General features: G+C 43.4%; 1 long non-coding RNA gene across 1 annotated transcript; it reads left to right on the plus strand.

Moving 5' to 3' along the window:
* The first annotated feature begins 271 nt into the window (after positions 1-271).
* On the plus strand, positions 272-6,764 carry LOC146677072 (uncharacterized). Its single transcript, XR_014913246.1, has 2 exons — positions 272-4,978; positions 5,050-6,764. It is a non-coding gene; the product is annotated as an uncharacterized LOC146677072 (long non-coding RNA).
* Positions 6,765-23,943: the final 17,179 nt, after the last annotated feature.

A 23,943-nucleotide genomic window follows, 5' to 3' on the forward strand; every position in this document is an offset into this window, starting at 1 on the left:
GTATAACTGAGCATATTTACTCTTCTAAAAATGACTAATAAAATAAAACTAATGCTGAAATAATTTTTCCCCTGAGACTGGTTAACTTTAACTGTCTTACACGTCTTTTCATTTAAGTGAATATGGAACATTTTCTAATATGTTCCTTTTATCTTCCTTTGTTTTTTTAGTGTTTATTGCCTTTAAAGATATTAATGCACCTTAAGGCAACTGTTATATAATTACAATACTCTGCTCTCTGTACACCTGTCCATGCTCCTGATTGGTTACTGTTGAAATCTCCCAATTCTTTGAATCTTTGGGCTGAAGGAAGGACAATACTCGGTGTATCAATGCTCAATCAACAATCATTTATTTCCATACAATTCAACAGTCAGAGCATTACAACGTCCGGACGGGAGAGATGCTACCAGAGGGTCAGGCACATGTCTCAAAATGGTGACGGGTTGCTCAGCTTTTTATAGTCTCTAGTGGCCCCCAGCTAGTCGTAAAAGCCAAAACATCACATTTTTTCTCTGTTACAGCGCCTAAGTTATGACCTCGGCAGTTGTTTCTCTGCTTTCTGTAAGGTGGGGGTGTGGAATGTGGTCTATCTATCTCCCCTGTCTTTAGACACAGAGTCTCCTGCTTACAACCTTCTCTTCATGATTCAACAATTAAGCATGTCAAGAAAACAGTGTAACACATTCCCAGCAGATCAAGGATACAGAGTGATGCACATTTATCTAATGAACTAATATGTGAATATGTTCTGTTAACTCAAAAGTATAATGAGAACTACACTACATACAGCTCACACACTCTATATTAAAGGGTATAATGTGATCTACAGCAGTATTCTAATTCAACTACTTTGATTACATATATAAGGTAACATATAATAACAGAATAATCTAATAATTCCCCCTTTTGATCTCTGAAAGAGATCACTTACAACATGCACTCCAGGGTCGCAAGGTCCAGGTTTTCTTGATCCTGAGGCCCTCTGTCCCCCTTTAACGGGTGGACCATATGTGGGATGACCTCTGTGTTCACGCAGTTCAGATGCAAGCAAAGTTAGATTTACAACCATAACAGCAGTTACAGATGACTCTCCCATCACTCCCCAATTCTCCCACAGCTTTATTTTGGTGCTCCAGTTTTCCACTCCCATTTTAATGCCACCTTATACCTTTCAAATGTACTTAGACTAGAACCTCTGTCTAAGGAGCTTTTAACCTTTATTTTTATTGCTGCAGCTACCAGTGTCTTCCAGTTGGGTGATTCTCAGCTTCTTTCTTCGACCTCCGGGGTTAGACCACCCTTTAGTCATTGCACAGTTCTGGGGATTATTCTGCCCCGATTTCAAACAAGGATCTGTGTGTTTTGGGTTCACCGGCGTGTCCCCCTTTTTGCCAAGAGCCTCTCGAACCTCGTTGGTCTGGTGTTCCTGGTTTTCGCCAACCCCTTCATGGTTATTGCTGTGTTTGTGGGATCCATGTTCTCCAGGAGCCCAAACGCCATGACACTTGACCCCAGTTGCTGTCTCGGCAGTCCCTACATCTGTCTCTGCTGTGAAGGGTCCTCACCTCTCCGTGTCCCCGTCTGGTGTCTGTTCCTTTCTCTGCAAGAGACAGAAAACCAAAACACCTCTCTCCCTAGCCTTGATAATCTAATATTGTTATCCATTGTTGTTCTAATGATTCAAATTTGGTTTAAAATATTATGTTCAGGACCTATTCTAATCATAATCTATGTGTGTGTAAAAGAAATCAAAAATTAGTGAACCCTTTCTAAGTCTAACACATTATAAGCTTAAGTTTTACCATAGCTAAATTATTAAACACAGAAATAACGTCATAAGATGTTCATAAAACCATTGTTTGATGTTCGGACTCAACTTCCCCCTTTTTGACACACTCCCATGTGTCAATTCATTGGAGCTAGACAATTAAAAGAGAAGGTTGGTGACATCATATCTCAGAAAGTATCAGAAATTCTTCTCTCGAGTACCGTTGCTCCAGCCTTGTCATCCCTGAGGATCTTCGATCCCGAAAATGTCCCTTCTCCTCATGTAATAAAGTCTGTCATCCTTCCATGCCCTGGTAACTGGTCCATCCAGAGCTGTAACATTTTGAAATGTACATACAACAAGCCAAACCACACCTTGGTCACACCAACCCTTTTCTGCCCTGAAGATGTCCAACACCATCTTAGTCTGGACCAGGGTTGTAATAGTTTTGCAATTTTCATCAGTTTTAACCAATTGTTTGCTAGTTTAGTTTAGTTTTTATTTTCTGAAAATCCTTAGTTTCAATTTAGTTTTATTTGTGTTTTGCAAAAATTAAGTGTAACAAAATCCCAGTTCCATCATATCAGTCATGCTCTTCTGGTTATCCTTGGGTGTTGAGACTAATAACTATTAACTCTTGCCGCACCGTGTGGTCCTAATTTTGGTTGAAGTGAATTGATAACCTTTTGAAGGCGATTGTTTCACACCTTTATTTAGATGTCCCAGTCCTGTTGTCTCGGGATACATCACGCTGCCTTATCTGGGGTTAGCTGTTTTCTGGGGATGCGGGTTGAGTGGGTGAGCTCTTCAAGGAGGGGGAGTGTGCTCCCCCTGATGAGGTCTTCTAGGTAAGCTAGGTTAGCCTTCTTGTATGAGCTTTTCAAGTGCACTTTAAGGTTAGTGGGACTTTTAGTTTTATAAATGTCCCTCATGTCCCCCTGATGACCCAGTATTTCATTTTTGCACACTGTAGTACACATTTTAGTTTTTGCTTGTAGCTCGCATACTCTACTTGCCACTCCTCTAAGTCCTGATGTTTCTTAGAGAGGGCAACAGTACCTTTAAAATTATATCACACGTGTGGGGGTGTGGCCTTGCCAATTGTTTTGCCCACCTTTTCAAAATGGCTGGCGTGCCCACAAGCACATTTCATGGAAAAAGAAAGGTAAGCTTGATATTTACATTTAAAATGTTTTGTTAAACTCAGATTTTTATTTTATTCTTTTTGCAAGTACCCCTCCTCGGTGGCGAGAAACTGTTGGTGTGGTCAAGTGGGTGCTCTAGAAACAAACGCTCAGGACAGAACAGTTATCAGTCATGTACTTCCTACAAATTTTGCATATGTTTTATTTCATATTGATCCTCTGAGTGTAATGGTACATTTTAATTTGAATTTATCCAAACTAAACACAATATTTTCTTTATTTACTTTGCTCTTGTTCTTTTTCAGTACCACATCCTATCAAATGTCCCTGTCGATTATATTCTACATTTAATAACTTACTATTTCAAGTGAGAACCTAAATCACGTGGACCAATGTTTATTATTGCATATCTCTATTCTGAATGTGGCCAGTCATTCATAGGTATTGTTCAATTTTGGCGATTTTCCTCTATAAAATTTAATTGACTTTTTACAGTGGCCTGCTATGGTTAATAATAACATATTCCAGTCATGAGTGGTATCAAAAGTCTTCTCCACTGTAGCATTTGGCATTCCCAATAATATAACATGATACCTTAATCAAAACACAGCTAATATAGCACAGTTTTCTTAATGCAAACATCGGTAACTCAAAATCAGCAACCACAGTGTTAAGTCTGCAGTTCATACTTATGTGAAGCTAGAGTCTCCTCCTCCAGTCTCTCTTATCCTCCTGCTCCTGAAAAAACAAAACAAAACAAAGCGAAGCATCCACCCTTCTCTTGTCGGCTGGGTGAATTGTTTATGAATTGTTTATTGGCATTTACTAATCCTAAAGTTGGTGCAGTCATTGTCTCAGTATCAAGTCAGTCAAAACTTTTAGTCGTCAGTCCATCACAGTCCATTCGCATGCATACCTCCATACACATTCATACCAGATGTTGCTGATAATGGAGTCTCACGCGCAACCTATTCGAGCCTCCATCACCAGCAAGATGACGTCATCATTTTAAAGGAAAACAATTCCTTGTTGTTTTTTGGGCCGGATTGACTCGGTGCAATCCTTTTAGACTCAGAACTTCTCAGTGTTCCCTATAAGTGAATTTCTCCCAAGCCAATTACAATCATGGAGAAGCACACTTTGCAACTGTTTTTGTAAGAATATTTCATAGCGCTTTAAATTTCAATCTTTCAGGCCTGGTTTAAAGAGCTGATTGTTAAATCATAAACTCACAAAATATCAACATATCACCACCGGTGGATCACACCTCTCAGATTTTCTTATCTCAGTGCACTGTAACAAAACGAAAACAGACATAACCAACAAAACACTAACAACAATAACACAAACTAGGGCCCGTTGCAGACATGTCCAAGCATAAAACTATCCCTCTCTCGCTTACGAGAAAGAACACAAGCCAAAGCTCACTGATAACATCAAGCTAGCGCTAAGCAAAACCAAAAAATCAACCAGAAATTCACAGGAACGTTTTGCTTCCTGCCGGGACAATATTGTGTGGGAATGAGAACCTCAGGTGCCGTAACACCTTTTGTTCCTCCTTGAATTAAAACTCAATCACAGAAAATGCCGTACTCCGACCTAAACTTACACTATTAATTCATCATTTTCACTCTGTGCCACTGTTCCTCATCAGGGCTGTGTGAAGCACAGCAAAGAATTCAGTCAAGGCCTTGAGCCATAAACAGACATCACGCACAGACATTGTTTTCATAACCAAACCGTTTTAGAGCTTATTCCTAAAATCTACATAAATGCCTTCTAGGTGACATATAACACATTCTAAGTAATCAATGGCTCCTCATAAAAATTATGCATTGGGATGTTTGTGTGCAGCATTTTGCATATCAGCATAAGCAAAGCATTCTTCATTGCATCAGCGTGTGTGTGTGTGTGTGTATGTGGATCACTTCTCAGTGAATCAGCATTCCAATGTGTGTGTGTGTGTATGTGTGTGTGTGTCATTTCTCACTCACTCAACGAGTGCACGTGTTCATGTGTGTATTTCACTTCATTCTGAATCTGTGTGTTTGGAGACGTGTGTGTGTGTGTGTGTGTGTGTGTGTGTGTGTGTGTGTTTGTTTGTTTCTCTTCATTCTGAGTCAGTGCATGTAGATGTGTGTGTTTGTGTGGGTGTTTGTGTTCATCACTTTCCTGTTCTGGTGTTCTGGGTAAACCACTGCCTGAAGCATGGCCTGGGGTCCTGCCCCCCTCCTTTTTCAGTTTGTTTGCGACCATTGCTGCTGCTGCTGCTGCTCAAAATTCAGTCCGTCCTGGTTCTGACCCCAATTGGGGCAGTCCTTTCTCCAGTGTCGATGTTCACCGCAGGTGAAACCTGCATCTTCTTCTGTGTTTTTGTCCATTCTGAGGTGCCTTCTGTCCTCAGTTACTCCTCTTGTCTCGGTCACGCCCTTTTTCGCCACCCGATCATCCGTGTTGGTCCATCACTGTCCTGCACAGTGTGAATGCAAAGTTATCAAGGTCAGCATTCTTTCGCTCGGCCTTACTTTTCATTCGGGCTTGGCGGGCGTCTCGTCACAGCTCTGTCAGCTGACGCAGTCTGGGAATTTTCCCCCGTGTAGTGAAACGGGCCTTAGGTTTAGTGCTCTCCGTCTCGGCTGCATGAGATCACATTCCTGCAGCTCTGTTGACATTCTCAGGTCGTTGTTGTGGGTCCAGCTGTTGCAGCATTTGGTCAGTGTCACGTATGGGGGAGAGCAGGAGTCCAGTCAGCCTCGGCTTTCAGGGCCGGCAAAGCAGCCTGTAATTAAATATGTATAGAAAAAACAAAAACAAAACAAAACAAAAACAAACAAAAAACAAAAACAAACGAACAGGAAAATGTTGTTGTGTTGGCTGTGTTATTCAGAGGGGAGGCAATGGGGCCAGGCCCTGTGTCAGCCTTCTCTCCCCCTTTTTTTTTTGTTTTTTCTCTCCCGATATAATCAACTCCTAACCCACCAAGTTGACAGGACAACACAAGTACATATTAAAATTCTTAAGATCATGTTTAAAAACCCAAAAAAGGAATTTTCTTTCATTCAGTAATCACTTTTATTAATCAATCAACAGAAAACATGTCACAATTTGACTCTTTTTACCACTAAATTTGTTGCGTCTTGCCTGGTTGGTTAGACCAGTGTTCCTTTTTTTTTTTTTTTTTTTTTAGTTAAATTGTTGTCCTGCAACCCAGAGGGTTTCTTTGTCAGTAATGTATAGACTTCATCATTTAAGTATGTTAATTTTTCTTTAACCTTGCTGGAAAATCTTCACGTGTTCATGAGTGTAAGCTGTTTCTTCATTGCGTGTATGTGCATTTGTATAAAAGCAGGTTAATTTTATCTTTTCTCAAACTAGGCGTTACCTTAAAAGGAGCCTTTCTCTCAGATTTCTCTGCTTGTGTGTGTTTTTGTTTCACCTTTTTGTTGTGATGCTCCGGACGCCTTCCCAACCTCCACAAGTCCGTTGGCCCCAATTTTATGTGTTAAAACTTCTCTTAATTTCTCCTCTAATTCTCTCCTCGCTGCTGTCTTTTTCACAGCTGCTGATTCGTGCTGGGTGTGGTTCCCATTACCTATAATTTTGCTTCGGCCGCTGTGCTTGTGGGGGCAGTTGGTCCAGGTCCGCAGCTTCCTGTATTAACACACTAAGAGATTTATTTAATTTCATTTTCATCACTATTAAACAGATAAGCAGGCAACCCGCCTACCTTGACAGCGTAAACTGTACGCCAGTCTCCCAACACATTCCTCTCTGTACTCCTCCATAATTCTCCACTGCACACCTCTTACTATCTCTCCTTTTTATTTTTATTACACCACAGAGTAATACACCCAATTATGCCCGTCTATCTCTATGTGGCTCCAAATTCCCTCTTTATTCTAATTTCACACTCGTCAGGGGACAGGCACACAACAATTTCAACCACTGAAACGAGGAATTCAACCTTTTTATATTTCTTTACTAATCTAGACTCAACGTTTGTTCGCAAAATGTGTCTTGTTCTAGTCCGGAATAAATGTGAACCCGTGATTACACGGCCGTTCCAGTGTTATTTCCGTAGCTATGCGGGGGCCCTCACCTCCCCAAGTCACCACCTCGGCACCCGGACGACGCCGGTCCTGGCCACGCGTCCACGGACAGGAGGGTCGCCACTCCACAGGTACACTAGGCATCAACCTTTGATCCTAAAATGTGTATTTGCTCTAATGTCCTCCTAATCAAACACATCAACCGTCACTGTCACTGTGTTCACGCTTCACACTCCACACAAAAACACACTCAGAGCGCGCCTCACTCACACTCTCACTCAGTGCGCGCTTTACCCACAAGACAGCACCCAGAGCGCGCCTCGCAGCTTCACACACACTCTCTCACCCAGAGCGCGCTTTCACACTCACACACAACACTTTTCCTCAGCGGGAATTTTACACAGAAACCTATTAGATCTTCTTAAAGCACACTGCACCATAGACCAAAATACCCCTTTCTCTGCGCTTATGACCGCCACCACGGGGCAAAGTCGCATCATAAAAGTGATGCTTGCATCCCCGAAGTTATACCTGACATCATAAACCAGGTGTTGCTATGTACTTAATTTTTACTTTGTATTATGACCGCAGCCCTTAAAACTCGACTGACGCCACAAACCACCGTCAAAACCTCTATCCAATGTACTAAAACTAGCACCAACCACTACTGCACTTCACGGCTGCACCACCGGAACACGCCGTATCATAAACCAAACCTACGGACGTGTTTCGCTCTCGCGTTGCCAGCGTTCAACTGCACCGTGAAGCCAGCATCTGCTTTTCCTTAAATCAACTTCTATTTCATAGCCGGCAAAAGCCAGGACGTCACTGACACCATAAACAAAATAAACAAACCTCGACTTCAATGTACTGGACTAATGGCCGCGTCTTCAGAATAAATTCTAATGTATTATTGCTACAGAAGCCAGTATTAGACAAAATTAAATGTGGAAGGTAAAGTGGCTGCAACTAGTCCAACGTAGTATGTTATTAGTATCTCGGTAGAAGCAGATTACTGCAACTAGTCCAACGTAGTATGTTATTAGTATCTCGGTAGAAGCAGTTTATTTAACACACTGGAATTCAGCCTCAACTTATGTTGTTAGTATCTTGCGCCAAAAACCAGACACCGACAAATTTACTGTGAAAATACATGTGACTCAGCGAACAGATTAATTTGGAAAGCCCAATATGCACATTTGGTATTTATAATACAACAGGCTGTGCTTACCTTTCTGTTTTAGGCCAGCCTTCTGTTCACTTTGCCCCACGATCTCACCAAAGGCCAAATCTACACCTCCTCAGCACACCAAAGATCCGGGTCACACGGCACCAAGTTGTTGAAATCTCCCAATTCTTTGAATCTTTGGGCTGAAGGAAGGACAATACTCGGTGTATCAATGCTCAATCAACAATCATTTATTTCCATACAATTCAACAGTCAGAGCATTACAACGTCCGGACGGGAGAGATGCTACCAGAGGGTCAGGCACATGTCTCAAAATGGTGACGGGTTGCTCAGCTTTTTATAGTCTCTAGTGGCCCCCAGCTAGTCGTAAAAGCCAAAACATCACATTTTTTCTCTGTTACAGCGCCTAAGTTATGACCTCGGCAGTTGTTTCTCTGCTTTCTGTAAGGTGGGGGTGTGGAATGTGGTCTATCTATCTCCCCTGTCTTTAGACACAGAGTCTCCTGCTTACAACCTTCTCTTCATGATTCAGCAATTAAGCATGTCAAGAAAACAGTGTAACACATTCCCAGCAGATCAAGGATACAGAGTGATGCACATTTATCTAATGAACTAATATGTGAATATGTTCTGTTAACTCAAAAGTATAATGAGAACTACACTACATACAGCTCACACACTCTATATTAAAGGGTATAATGTGATCTACAGCAGTATTCTAATTCAACTACTTTGATTACATATATAAGGTAACATATAATAACAGAATAATCTAATATTACGTACTGTAAACTCCGCCTCTTTCACATAAACACGTTAATAATTAGACTGAATACCCACAGGGTGATCCATTGATGATGTCACATCCTGTACCTATTGAACTTTATCTGTAGTGCAGACGCTGGCAGGTAAGGGGGCCCCTGGAATCAAAGTGAGGGTCCCGATTCAGCCAGCATCTTTGTTCCCCCCTCAGTGAGGCTGGCGAGGGTTGAACGCCGCAATGTGGCAGCAATTTGGAGTAGTGCTATGACGAGAATGTGCAGCTGTCTGCATTTGAGAAGCTTTAAATGTTCGCGGCTGTCTGGAAGACGCATTTCACGGCCAGTTAGTCGGCAGGAAGTGTGTTGGGCCGGGGTGTTTGCGTAAACAGCTCGTAATAGTTTTAGCCTGCGCGCACACTGTCTACGTACACAAAACATGTATGCAATCACGTACTCTGTGCATGCACACACCTGTGAGTGCACACAGTGCGTGCACACAGGTGCCGCACATGGTGCACACACATTTCTTGGAGCAGGGTCCTGAGTTTTCTCTGTAGGTTTGTGAGTCCTCCTGCTGGAAGGATCTTTTGTGCTGTGAGCAGCTCCAGGCTGCAGGAGGAAATCATGCTGGAATCAGCGCGTTCAGAACGAGACTGAGCACTTGAACGTCAGCCCTCACATTGAACCCGGGACCTCCTCCCAGCTGGGTCATTTTCTAATATCAGACACCTCTGTTTTTTATTAGCTGCAGAAGGCACATCTTCACTGGCCTTTTCAAACTTAAAGTTCATTGATGTTTCCTTTTTCTCTTCTCAGTAATACTAATAATAATACTCTCAGCTGATTCACAGCTGAAAATGCAGCACACCACAACAGCGTGCTCGATTATTACGTTCGTCTACATTAATATGAAACTTATTTTAGGTGATCTTTTTTCTGAGTCTGCATCTCATTGGTTTTGCACGTGTTTAAAGATGGTTGCTCCCTCCAGCTCCTCTCATTATTTCATTTTTATATCGATATGAAGTGCAGCAGTTTGGTTTCACGCTTGTATTTAGCTCTGGTTTGGAGATGGAGTGTGTTTTAGGTCAGCTGGTGAACACTGTCCTCCCAGTCTGACTGCTGTCGGCGTTAAAAAGCTCCTGAAACACTTCTTTTCCCATTATGACAACGATAAAAGGCGTTAGCTGAGATCACTCCCCGGTCTGACGTCCCTCTCTCTTTAATTAGAAAGTGCCTTTTCCTTTTGTGTGTGACTGCTCTTATTTATTTGTGTTGGAGTCCCAGAGCTGCTTCATCTGAGTCCAGCTCGTTTTTCCCGTCCTCTCCTCTGAGTGTTGGTCAGGTTGCAGATGGTTTAATGTAACTCCACACCACTTATCTCATCCACTCAGCTCCGACTTCTCATTCAGACCCTTCCTTCACGTTTCAGGTGTTTCACTTTTGCTCCGATGAGCTCATGGATTTTTGTGGTGGCCCAGTCAGTGTCAGCTTTCAGCATAAATGCAACAGTAAAGCAGAAGCCTGTGCATGTGTGCTGGTTTAGTGTTTCAGACAGACTCACTGAAAGCTCTTTCCTCCTCTCGATGCGCTCCTTATTCTCCATATTCTGCTTATTTGAATGGTCTTACAGCCGTGACGTGCTCCTCAGCAGACACTGAAAGCTGTGTGAATAGTGGAACAGATTTGTCATTTTGGAGGCTGCTTCTTTCTGCCTGTTAAATTAACTCCCTCCGTCTGTGTTTTCAGGTATTGCGTGCTCCACAATGGGAACCACTCAGAGCAGGAGAAGAAGTCCCTGCACACCCACATAGAGTCTCACGAGTCCTGCTTGTGACCAACGGCACGGACACCGCCGCCTTCACACATCTGGAGCTGAAATCCGTCATCGATGCTACGAATCTAGAGCCCAGCAGGACTTTAGCGGTGTGTCAGAGGGGCGGGGCACTGCCAGTGGGCCATCTGGTTTCAAAGCTCTGCCGAGACTTGACCCGCCCGTGAGGCGAGCATATAAAGCCAGCGCTGTGTCGCATTGGTTCTGTCGTCTGCAGAGGCCAGATGACACTGAGCAGAACCAGGACGGCGATGTCATCAGTGGGCCGCTGGCCACCACACATGGCAGTGGCGTCTGTAGGAGAATGTGATTAATGACTTGGAAGTGAATCATGTGGCCAAAGCTTTCCGATGACACTCAACGGACCCGTTTGTGATTGCGTTGTTTCCACGATGTCCCTGTAAATGAGCCTTTAAACCAAGTGTTTCAGTTTCTAACTGCTTTTTCCGAATATCCACACAAAGTCTCATGAATCCTCACTCGGCCGAGAGCATAAGGTTGCATTTAAGCCTTGATTTAAACTGTCCAAGTGCATTATTACAGAGGCTGCTGTGCTCATACGCCACCATCTGAGTGATTGTCTCTCTTCCACAGTGAGAGCTGCAATGAGTGATTGGAAGTGTTGGTCATTTCGGTGTTGTCAGAGGTGTTTGTGAGGCTCTCAAAGGGGATTCAGCCCGTGTTACATCCATCCCACCCTGACGCACCACGTCCCCTCTGCATAAACAAGCATTTGCACTCATGAAACCTGAACAAGCCGACCGCTCGCAGTCACGTCTGTTTCCCTGCGTGCCTCCATGCAGGACTCTTCCTGCTGCTGCTGTTGTGTTTTTTCTCATTAGCACAAGAAATCGGCTTAAAGGCTGTCACACATCAGCCGTGTCATTTCACACGATGAATTTGTCCCGTTTGTTTTTCCAGATTAAACTGAGTCTGACCAATCGGATCGCTGCGTTTGGTAACAAATCGCAGCATGTGAAAAATTCCAAATTTCGTTTTTTGCAACGCGCTCGGTGCGTAAAGGCCTCGAGTCGAGGAAGCTTTACGCGGCCCAGCACCTCTAGAGTCTCTGAGCACTACGACACGCTGGACGCCGGTTAAAAGTAAACTCACCAGAGCATGAATGTCACTGCTTTCGTCCCCTATCACCCTCACTTGTGCTGAAGGTGGCTGAGAGACTTGGGCATGTGAGGCTCGAACTGCAGCTCTGCGACGTGTACATCTTCATTTTACAGTCGGTGGCAGGTCTGACACACCCGGTTAAATGGTGACCCAGCTCCAAAACACACACAGCGTTAGAAAATAGCAGGAGGCGAAAGAGAAGCACGTTCCAGAGGCAGATCCTGTGCTTTGGCGGGACAATGATGAAATTAATCTTCTCTGCCGCTGATTTAAATTGGCCCTTTTTGCTAACATTGTGGTCGTGACAGTCCAACGAACCCAGGTCACTCCAGGGCTGCTTAGTATCTGCTTACTGTGGAGATTTGTGGTCCTCTTTTGGTCAAAATGTTCTTCACAAAAAAACGATTGAAGGTTTGACTGTGAGCAAACATGAAAGTTTAACATTGGAGCAGGCTCGCCTCTCACATTCAGCTAATTCTACTTCTTGTTTCTGGCTCTTCTTTTTTTGCTGATAAAAACATTCCTCTCACTGCACAGAGCTGTTAATGAAAAGATATCTGTAAAGCAACAAAATTCAGAGACCAAGGCTGATGTCATACAGAGGCAGAGGCAAGCAGTCCTCTCAGATCTCTTAATCAGAGGGACACACTGCTGAGCGCTGATGCTGCAACACAAAGACAGACGAGGAGCTCTTGACACGGAAAGGTAGTTACTCATCATCAGAGATGGCTAAGTGGAAATATCCAACCACGTTCAACTTCCCAGACTGACATCCACCCGTGCTGCTCCGGCACACGGGTGGATGTCAGCTGCAGTTGGATATGTGCAGATGGTGAGCGTGGTCATAAACACAGTTTTTCGGTTATGCTTTGGCCTGCAAATGCACGGCGAGGCCGGTAACGCGGGCGTGTTTTGTTACTACGCGTATCTGTGGACTCGAGAATCACTTTAAATGTTAAAGACATTGAAATTAAGGCCTCATTGTTCCGTGTTTACACCAACTCATAAGAATTTATGAGAAAACAGCGTGCCCAGACCGTGGTTAGACCTCGGTTCATAATGTACTTGCAATCGATTCTCCAAAATTGAAAAGCAGTTGGCTTTCAGGGCTCAGACGCGTTCCACCTCTGCCCACAATCCTTTGCAATTTGGAGTAATTTCGTGTAACCGGATCAGATGCTGTTCTCACTGCTCGCTTCTCTGAAGGTGCAGCTCCAACCCAGGCTGCCTGTTTCTGTGCCAGTGCCCCTGAGAGCGGGAGAGCAGGGCAAAAGGTTCGTAAAGGGCCGTGAAGATTTTAGCAAACAGAAAATATTCTTCAAAGCTGCTTTTGTCATGAAAAGTTCCTGAACTGTTCCTGATGTGGATCCCAAACAGGAAGTGTGCAGTTTTTCAAAATGATTTCTCATTTATTGTTATTGTTATTATGAGTGTGGCACCAGAGTCCTCACACAGCTGATCTTTAAGTCGTCCAGTGTTCTGAGCATCGGTGACATGAAGCGTGCGGGCAAGATAATCCGAGCCAGTTGGCGAGCAGCAGCATCGCCTCCTTCTAAAGTGAATTCTGGCTTTAAGCAGCTGATCCGTCCCTCGCTAACATCCCTGCAGACAGTGTCTCTGAATCATCAGTCTTCCTTTTAACTGTCTCTCTGTGACATCAGTCGGTGCCCGTCCTTGTGTGTGTTGGAAACCTGGGCTCTCCAACCTTTAAAAACTCTAATGGGACAGTTTTTTTTAAACAGACCAAAAGCATCACCTGTCTGTTTGGAGAGCAAGTGTGAGGCCAGAGGGATATGCAGCCAAACTGGAAACACCTCCACGTGTGAAACATGTAGGTCTTATCAAGTCTGACGACAGCCTTGGATTAACACTGCATGCTCACACTCAGAGTTCTGCAGAGGAGCTCGTTTAATGTTTGGCTTTGTGACTACAGAGGTCAGTTTCTACTCTCTGTTTCTACTCTCACTAGAGCCTAAAAGCACAGGCAGCAGCAGGATGTAGTGGGTATTTATTAATCTGGCCACACAAAGTTTGTTCCTGCGGTTAAAGGAAGGAAACAGATGAGTTAAATTTCAGCTTGTTCAAAGCATTTAGAGAGAGAAACACAAAATCACAACAAATCTTCTTATCTTGAGGGGCTGTGACTGCACTACACCTTCAGTGTGTTCATAACCTCCAGTTTATCCACCGCGATCAACAAGGTTCTGCTTTCGTGAGCTCACACATCATCTTGGGACCAAGGTTCTCGGCAGAGCAGGCGGAGGACGCCCCCCACATGCTCCAGCATTTCATGGCTGCTGTCCAAGTCCTGCTTTATAGGAAACACAGCTGGATCTTTCATTGATGGCATTGACAGAATCAGGATAAAGACTTCCAGCAGAGTGCAGAATGTATGCATGCAGCAGGATGTGAACAGCAGCTGCCAGCTGCACGTCTGGTGCGTCTTCCTCTTTCTCTGAATCACGTCAAACCTCTGACGGGTTCTTTAACTTCTGTTCACAGCCTGCAGCATGAATGTGTATATAAACTAAACATATAACTCCCATAACCTGTCCAAAGGAGACAAAATGACTTTTATAAAACTCTTCAGTATTTATTTTGACAGAACAAAATGGGTATTTTCATGTATTAAAAGAGCAGAAAAGCTTCTCTTTCAGGGAGCTGACATATGTATGACTTTGTTTCTGTTGCTATGTGACAGTTCTGATAAAGGAGAATTAAAGAAACGTTGATAAGCCTGCTGTTGATTTTCTTTGTGAGTCTGAACACAGAGACGGCATCAGTCGACTGATCGTAATGAAAGCGCTTCGTTACCGCCGCCGAGCTAAGCCGAGCTCGCTTTCCTTTTGATACGTGAAGCTCATAAAGATGAAGTTTCAGTTTAGCGAACTGAAACTTGATGATAAAGCCCAGACAAGACTTCATCACTAGTCAGTGATGAATGGAAGTATTGCTCACTTCTGCTTTCTCATTCAGTGTTTTACCATTTAAACCAAAGTCATCCTTTTTTTTTTTTTTTTATAAATTTTATTTTCAGTCACAGCAGCATGTTAACAACAAAACATTGAACATACAGTATTTTGCTGTTCAGTATTTACAATACCCCAAAAGATAACATAAATAGAGAAGGAAAACAAACAAACAAACCAAAGAAACCCCTACAAAACAACAAAAAAAACAAAACAAACAACAACAAACAAATATAAAAATAAAATGTATAAGGGACATTCAGTGTACAGTTAACTATGATAGTGATATAGAGATATGGCATCCGGTCATGATAAGGTGGTCATTTTAAATGTTTCCATGTACATCAGGAATGACTTCCATGCCTTAAGAAATTTGGTGGTTGAACCTGCCAGTGTATATCTCATCTTTTCTAAATGTAAAAACCTCATGAGCTCTGCAAGCCACTGTTCATGTGTGGGAGGAGCTTCCTGCTTCCATCTTAAAAGTACAAGGCGCCTTGCGATAAGTGAAGCAAAGGCAATAGAATTCGAATAGCATTTTGGCAAAGTGATGTCTTGAGGTATCACCCCAAAGATAGCCGTTAGAGCAGAAGGATCATATTTAACGTTATACATCTCTGACAGAGTGTTAAATATAGACACCCAATAGTTATGAAGATTGGGGCATGTCCAAAAGGTATGAAGGAGCGAACCTGTTTCTGCTTCACATCTGTTACACAGAGGGTCAGCTCCTGGATAGAACTTGGCTAACTTTTCCTTGGAGATATGTAATCGGTGTAGGACCTTGAATTGAAGGAGCCCATGCCTGGCACATATCGAAGAAGAGTGTACCCTCCGGAGAAAAGATTGCCAGAGTTCATCTGTTATAGTCATCCCAAGGTCTCTCTCCCACTGTGCTTTAAGGATGAAGAGAGAAGGAGATTGAAGATCTAATAATATAGCATAGATTTCTTTAATCGCCCCTCTCTTATGAACGTTTATATTAATAATTTTATCCAAAAAAGTTTCCTCAGGTAGTTCAAAGTTATCCTTAAAGTGCCGATGAGACGTGCTCAGGGCTGCAGGTACACTCAGGTAGATGGATGCCAGTGGACATGTGATACTTCGGCCGGGCTCGGCACACGTGCATCTCCCACACCTGTGCATCCAGCTCTACAGGTGCAGGTGTAGCAGAGCTCAGAGGGTCAGGCGTGCTTATTGTTTTGGCCTAAGAGTCCCAGCTGTCCCCTCAGAGGACTCACTAATGGTCATAGCCAAGGTGTGGGGTAATGGATTACTAATTACTCTTTACTTTTCTTAAGAGTATGATACTTAATTACTCACTGAAGAACGTAATTAGTTACTTTCTTCAGGTCATCTTACTCTGTAAGATGAAATTGTCTCATAATTATGGTAAATGGCCTGCATTTGTATAGCGCTTTTACTCAGTCCCTAAGGACCCCAAAGCGCTTTACCCTACATTCAGTCATTCACCCATTCACACACTGGCAATGGCAAGCTACATTGTAGCCACAGCTGCCCTGGGGCGCACTGACAGAGGCGAGGCTGCCAGACACTGGCGCTACCGGGCCCTCTGACCACCACCAGTAGGCAAACATGGGGTTAGTATCTTGCCCAAGGATATTTGGCATGCAGCCTGGGATCAAACCACCGACCTTCTGATTAGTGGCTGACCTGCTCTGCCACCTGAGCTACAGCCACCCCTTGGTTGTAAATCTGAGGCTGCGGTCCCACCCACAGACCCTGTGCTCATGAGGACACGCTGCGTGTGAACAAAGATGATGGGGGTGTTGACTTTAACCCCCCACCCACAGCTTAGTTAGATCATCTCAACAGGTCACATGACAGAGCTGGCGATGGTGTTATTACACTAGATCAAGTAATCACATTACAGTTACAGTTATTACAAAGGTTCTTGAGTTCTCTGAATCAAACAACATGATCAACAGTGGGGTTAAACAGCTGTGTCTTTGAAGGCACCACGGCTGTGGTCTGGACAGACAGAGAGGAACAATGTGTTTATTTGGTAGTTCAATGAAAGGCTTCATTTAGTTAAAATCTGCATTCATGTTTGCAGTTTTGTCTTGTTATATTTGAAAAAAACAAAACATTTTCAGAAATATTTATGGGTGTTTTCTTGTTTGGGATGTTTGTTTTGTACTACTTGGACACTAAAGTGGCTAATCAGACAACAGTGCCTGCAGTGGCCCACAGCTCATTGAAGTTTGACACCCCTGATTTAGAGCTTCAGCACTGCTTCGTGTTCAGCTCCAGAGGTTCCAGGTTCACTTTAATCGTTGGAATTTTCTTGAATGTAGCACAAACGTATTTTATTTCTAACTTTATATTATTGCTTTGGATGGTCAGCATGCTTAGTTAGAACCCTTCAACTGAATGTGAAACTGCAGAACAGATTTGCTCCACTATCAAAGGACCCTGGATCTATATCGGACAACCATCCATCTAAAAGCAGCGAAATAAGGTCTGAAAATCTGTTGAAAAGTGAAAGGCCACAGGGAAAGCTAAAGGCTAGGCCTGAAACTCTGATTGTGGGTGACTCTGCCGTAAAGGATGTACAAAGGATGTGCGGTAAGAACACTAAAGTCCTCTGCTTTCCTAACGATATGGTCAACAACCTGAAGGAGAGAATTCTTCAAATTGCAAATGAATATCCAACTGTGACAAACATTGTTCTGCATACAGGGTCAAACGATGTGTCCAAACAACAGTCGGAGGTTCTGAAACGGGACTTTACTGGATTATTAAATACTGTAAACTCTCTGAATGCAGCTGTATTCATCAGTGGACCTGTACCGCCGGTCAGAGGAGGAGACGAGAGATTCAGCAGGTTGTTTACACTGAATAAATGGCTTATATCAGCATGTGCTGACCACTCAGTGCACTTTATCGACAACTTTAATATTTTTTGGGAACGCAGGCATCTGTTCAAAGCAAATGGATTTAATTTTAACAAGTCAGGGGTGAAACTGTTCACCTCCAACTTGTTTTATTCCATACGTCATCCATCCGTGCTTGGTGCCAAGGCTGAGATAAACGAGGAGTTATCTCATAAAGAGGAACAAACAGTACTCCAAGAACAGACAAAGCCCAGCAGAAACCTTGAGGAGGAGCTCCATTTGCCCCCACCCGGGAAGAGCCTCAGAAAGGAGAGACATCCATGGCATCTGAGGAAGAGCCTCAGAAAGGAGAGACATCTAAGGCAAGAAGAGGGGTCCCTATTTGCCTCCAACTCTCTCAACAACACCAACGACCAGGACAAGGGACCACGACCTTCCCCAGTCCCCCAAACCCCTGACAGGCCATCACCCTCCTCCCCCTCCCTTTCTCCCTCCTCCCCACACCTGAAATTCACTGAGGAGATGATGGAGCGGGTCAATGCTGGGCTCAGATCTACCCCCCGTCCCAATCCCTTTTTGTCCCCCATAAACCCCCCACCAGAGCGGCCAAAGGTTCGCCATCGAGCCCCACCCTCAACAGAGCAATCGAAGTCACATTGCCCAGCCTCGCCCCCCTTAGTTCCTCTTCATGCCCTGTCTCCGCAGTCTGATGCGTGATGTGTGAAGGGTCCGGGCTGTGAGGATTATGGCAGTGATGACTTTTCCCAGGAGAAGCTGGGACCCTGTTTACTAGAAGGTTTTAAAATTTCTGTACTTTTAGGTGACAGGAGACATGTGGCCTGGTCAAAACACAGAGAGCTGCACTCTAAAAGATCTTTAAACATAGTAAACATACCTTGTGTGTCACAGACTGCTCCCAAACACGAGGGGACAAGTAATACCTCTAAAACACTTAAGTTGGCTTTATTAAACATTAGATCTTTAGCTGGGAAAACATTTTTAATTAATGATTTAATCACTGAGCACAGCCTTGATTTTATGTTTTTAACTGAAACTTGGTTGGACCAAAGTAACAGTGGAGCTGTTCTCATCGAGACGACCCCTCCTAACTACAGTTTTATCAGTGAGGTCAGGGCGAGCAGGAGAGGAGGAGGGGTTGCTGTCTTATTTAATGAATCATTTCAATGTAAGCAGCTATCTCCTGGAAGTTTTCAGTCTTTTGAATATGTGGCTTTACAGCTGAAGGCCCCATCCAAAGTTGTGTTTCTTAATGTTTACAGGCCTCCCAAATACTGCACAGACTTTTTTAATGACCTCAGTGAACTGCTGTCTGTGATCTGTGTTGATTTTGACTGTGTAATTATTGCTGGGGATTTTAACATTCATGTGGACAACCCTCAGGATGATGTGTCTGATGTGGGCCTGTCTGATCATTACTGTGTTTTCTTTGAAAGTAAAATCTCAGCCCACACAAATATATCAACAACAGTGATCACAAAACGGTGTATAACTGAACACAGTAGTGCAATTTTTAACCAGGTCTTCCCATTAACACCTGACCTGCCCAGAGGGTCAGTCAATGAGCTCGTCAATAGCTTCAATGCTAACATGTTAAATGTAATGGACACTATTGCTCCCATTAAGGTGAAGGTTATCTCTGGAAGGAAAAAATCTCCATGGAGAAACTCCACACTGGTGAAAAATGAAAAAAGAGAGTGTAGGAAAGCTGAGCGCAGATGGAGAAAAACAAACCTCCAGGTTCATTATGACATTTATAAAGAGAAACTTCACAATTATAATTTACAACTGAGGAATGCAAGGAGGTCCTACTTCTCTGACATCATCACTAAAAACAGCCATAATGCTCGGGTCTTATTTTCTACAGTTGACAGGCTAACAAACCCTCCTGTGTCAGTGGCAGCTGAACTTCAATCGACCATGGCCTGCAATGACTTTGCCAAATTCTTCACTGAAAAAATCCAAAAAATTAGACAAGCAATTGGTACATCAACAGCAGATCCAGGATATGTACTGTGTCCACCAAAAAACTGTTTAAACACCATGAAACAGTTTCAACCTATTAACAGCAAAGACCTGGAGGACATCTTAGGTCAACTGAACTCCTCCTCCTGCTGTTTAGATGTCCTGCCAACAAGTTTTTTCAAAAAGGTCTCAAAGACTTTAGAGTCAGACCTGTTACAGATCGTCAACTTTTCTTTATTATCAGGTGTGTTTCCAGAATCACTAAAAACTGCTGTAATCAAACCTATACTGAAAAAGGACAATCTTGACAAGACACAAATGAACAACTACAGGCCGATCTCAAATCTCCCGTTTTTAAGTAAGATCATTGAAAAAGCAGTTTCTCAACAGCTCAGTTACTTCTTAAAACAGAATAATTGCTACGATGCCTTCCAGTCAGGTTTTAGACAGAACCACAGCACTGAAACCGCTCTGACCAAAGTGTTTAATGACATATGTCTGAATACAGACAGTGGAAAAATGTCAGTCCTAGTTTTACTGGATCTCAGTGCAGCATTTGATACAGTTGACCACAACATATTACTCAAACGACTGGAGAACTGGACAGGTCTTTCAGGAACTGTACTAAACTGGTTCAAAACATACGTAGAAAACAGGAAATACTTTGTATCAATAGGTAACTTCACATCTGAGCAGACAAGTATCACATGTGGAGTTCCCCAAGGTTCCATCTTGGGACCCCTTCTGTTTAACATCTACATGCTCCCACTGGCACAGATTATAAACAACAACAAAATAAACTATCACAGCTATGCAGATGACACACAAATATATATCACAATGTCACCAGGAGACCGAGGCCCTGTACAGGCTCTTGGTAAATGCATTGAGGAAATCAATGACTGGTTGTGCCACAATTTTCTCCAGCTAAACAAAAACAAAACTGAGGTAATAGTCTTTGGCGCCAAAGAAAAACGATTACAGGTCACCAGAGAACTTCAATCTATACATCTAAAAACCACAAACCAGGCGAGAAATCTGGGTGTAGTGATGGATGCAGACCTAAACTTAGAAAAACACATTAAGACAATAACAAAGTCAGCTTACTATCACCTCAAGAATATATCAAGGATAAAAGATCTGATGTCTCAACAGGACCTGGAAAAACTAGTCCATGCATTCATCTTTAGTAGGCTTGATTACTGTAACAGCATCTTTACAGGTCTACCTAAAAAATCAGTCAGACAACTACAGCTCATTCAGAACTCTGCTGCTCGAGTCCTCACTAAGACCAAAAAAGTGGACCACATCAGTCCAGCTCTGAGGTCCTTACACTGGCTGCCTGTCCGTCAGAGGATAGACTTTAAAGTTCTGATGCTGGCCTATAAAGCTCTGAATGGTTTAGGACCAAAATACATCAATGACCTCCTGACCCAGTATGAACCATCCAGATCCCTCAGGTCATCTGGATCCGGTCTTTTATCAGTTCCCAGAGTCAGAACCAGACACAGAGAAGCTGCATTCAGCTTTTATGCTCCTTATATCTGGAACAAACTCCCAGAAAGCCTCAGATCAGCTGAAACACTCAGTTTATTTAAATCCAGGTTGAAGACTCACCTATTCTCAGCTGCATTTGAATAAAGCACCAAATCCACACTTTAAGCTTAAATTTCAAAACTTACATTTAACTACTGATTTTATCTGTTTTGATTTTATATACTGTTTTGTTTGTTTGTTTGTTTGTTAATTAGTTAGTTAGTTTATTTGCTTGTTTTAATCAATTTTAAATCATGCTTTTTATTTGTTCTTGTTTCTAATGTCTCTGTAAAGCACTTTGAATCACCTTGTTGTTGAATTGTGCTATACAAATAAACTTGCCTTGCCTTGCCTTGCCTTGCCTTCAGCTGTTCCTGACTGTGGTGAAACATGAGGAAACTTTTCTCGATGCTGTGAGGCTGTAACAGAACCAGCCCCCCCGGTTCTGGCAGGGACCAGGGGGGACAGAGAACTGAAAAGCAAATAGCTGCTCACAAACAGGGATTCATATACATTAAATACTGAACACAGCTTCTGATGAATCCTGCAGGTGTGCATGCACCGACATTAACAATAACTGACTGAAAAAATGTCATCTTCAGCTGTTTCATTTCATTTCATTTACTTCAGCTTTTAGATTCAGACTTGTGGCCCGACTGCAGGATTCCTGCATGTATACTTCTGAAAATCTTACCTCCCAATAATCAAAGGTCACAGGTCAGTGTTTGAGGTTGTTGGTTTTTTTACTGTTGCGTGTAATATGATTGGAAATCAGCTATGACTGCTTAGATTCAGGGCTCTGTACAGCAGATGAAGCTGAGGACGTGGTTATCTGTGTGCATACTGGAATAATGCACAGAAGCTCAGGCCGTGGAGCGTGCTGCATCCACAACAGCATCTCAGACGCAGAAGTTTAAAGAGCCTGCTGTGAAGAGGACAGACTGGAGAAAACTACACTTTATCTGCACCAACAGCTGCAGGGTAAGATCTGCCACACCAGACCGCACCGAGACTTGGCCTGCTGCAGACAGAGACGCCTGCGGTGACCCTCCAGTCATCACTAGAGGAAATACAGACTTGCTTCAGCATCATTCACTTATAAAAAATGATTTCACTGACACTGAAATTATTTTTACATTTTCTCTGTTATGCAAAAATAAATCAAGGCAGAAAATGATTCAGGCCTGTGAGTCTGATACAGCTTACGCTCCTCTGTGCAGGTCTGTGAGCGTGCAGCAGCATCAGGATGGTGTGCAGAACCAGCACATCTGTGTACTGTGTACTTTATCTGTGGTGCTATTAAAGTACTGCATTCTGAGGTTTAATATAACGAAACATTAAGCATGTTTGTCTCAGCAGTTTTCCACATGACTGCCTGCAGAGAATCTGTGTTAGTCCTCATGTCTGCCCAACATTCAAACACAGCTGATGGAAGTGATCTCGAGCTCTTTGCCAACAGCAGATCTTTGCCAATCAGAAGCAGGCAGAACAACGAGAACAGCAGGCGCAGAGCTGGGGCTGAGACTGGCAGTCAGAGACAGCGAAGTTAATGAAGCAGCCGGTCAACACTCCGAGTCAATTTAATCAGGAGGAGAAAATCCGTCCTGATGAGAGTTTAATGTGGTTACCGGCAGCTCGTTGTCTGTGGACCCAACAGAGTGCACAGGAAAGAGAGATGTGACGGAGCTGACCGTTCCCATTTCCATCCAACTACACGCTGACCTCTGCTTAGTGTTCCAAGGGGCACGGGGAAAGCATTCTCCACTTCTGAGAACGCCTTCTGGCTCACTGTTCCCTCTGTTAAACCTGAACACACTAACCAAAGCCCAAACATAGTCCAAGCAGAGTCCAAACAGAGTCTACGCAGAGTCCACCTAACCACTTCAGACTCTGAGCATTCTCACATGAGCAGGTGTTAAGCAGGCAGAAAAAGAGGCACTTACAGCCCACCTGCTCCCAACCAGGTGATGTGTTACCATGGTGATCTAACAGGCTAACAGACTGATGGGTTCATTCATTTCTGACTCTGAGTCAACCTGAAACAGAAAAAAAGACGATTCATCTGCTCCAAAACTAAAAAGCTCAAATGACAGTTCAGCCGTGCTTCAGCACAGAAAGGGACGTTAGCACACTAGTAACATGACACACTGAGGCTGTTTTACCTTATTAATTACAGTCAGTATGTAGGAAAGAAAGGTGTGTGCCTGTCTGCGTGTTTTCATGCAGGTATGTTGCAGGTCCTGCAGACAGAGTGTGCAGAGAACTCCCCGTCACAGTAAGAGAATCTAAGAAGCTTACAGTAACTGTAACAGACTAGTTATTGTAACAGCAGTAACTTTTACTCTGTGACAGGTGTGTGTATGCTGATAAAGAGCGGCATGCGCTGAGACTGATGGAGGAAGGCAGGAGCAGAGACAGGTGAGCGGGCAAACTGGATAAACTGGAGCAAATTATCTTTGGATGTGATCATCGTCCACGTCTGGGCTGGATGTGAGCTCTAAATCTCCACAGGCTTGTAAAGCATGAAATCAATTAGACGTGCAAAGACTTTAGTGAGACTATTCATGATGTTGGAACGAGACTCAGATGACCTGTGGGATTCATCAAGGCTGCATGATTGGATTGAGGCTGGAACGGAAATAAAAGCAGGATTCACAATGGTGAGGGATGACACTCAGACGGTTCTCGTGACTCAGACGGATGAATGGTGGGGTCAACGACTACAG

Source organism: Rhamphochromis longiceps, linkage group LG2, assembly GCF_057381845.1.
Source record: "Rhamphochromis longiceps isolate RC_006_pf linkage group LG2, R_longiceps_female_GT1.1, whole genome shotgun sequence".
Classification (NCBI taxonomy): Eukaryota; Metazoa; Chordata; class Actinopteri; order Cichliformes; family Cichlidae; genus Rhamphochromis; species Rhamphochromis longiceps.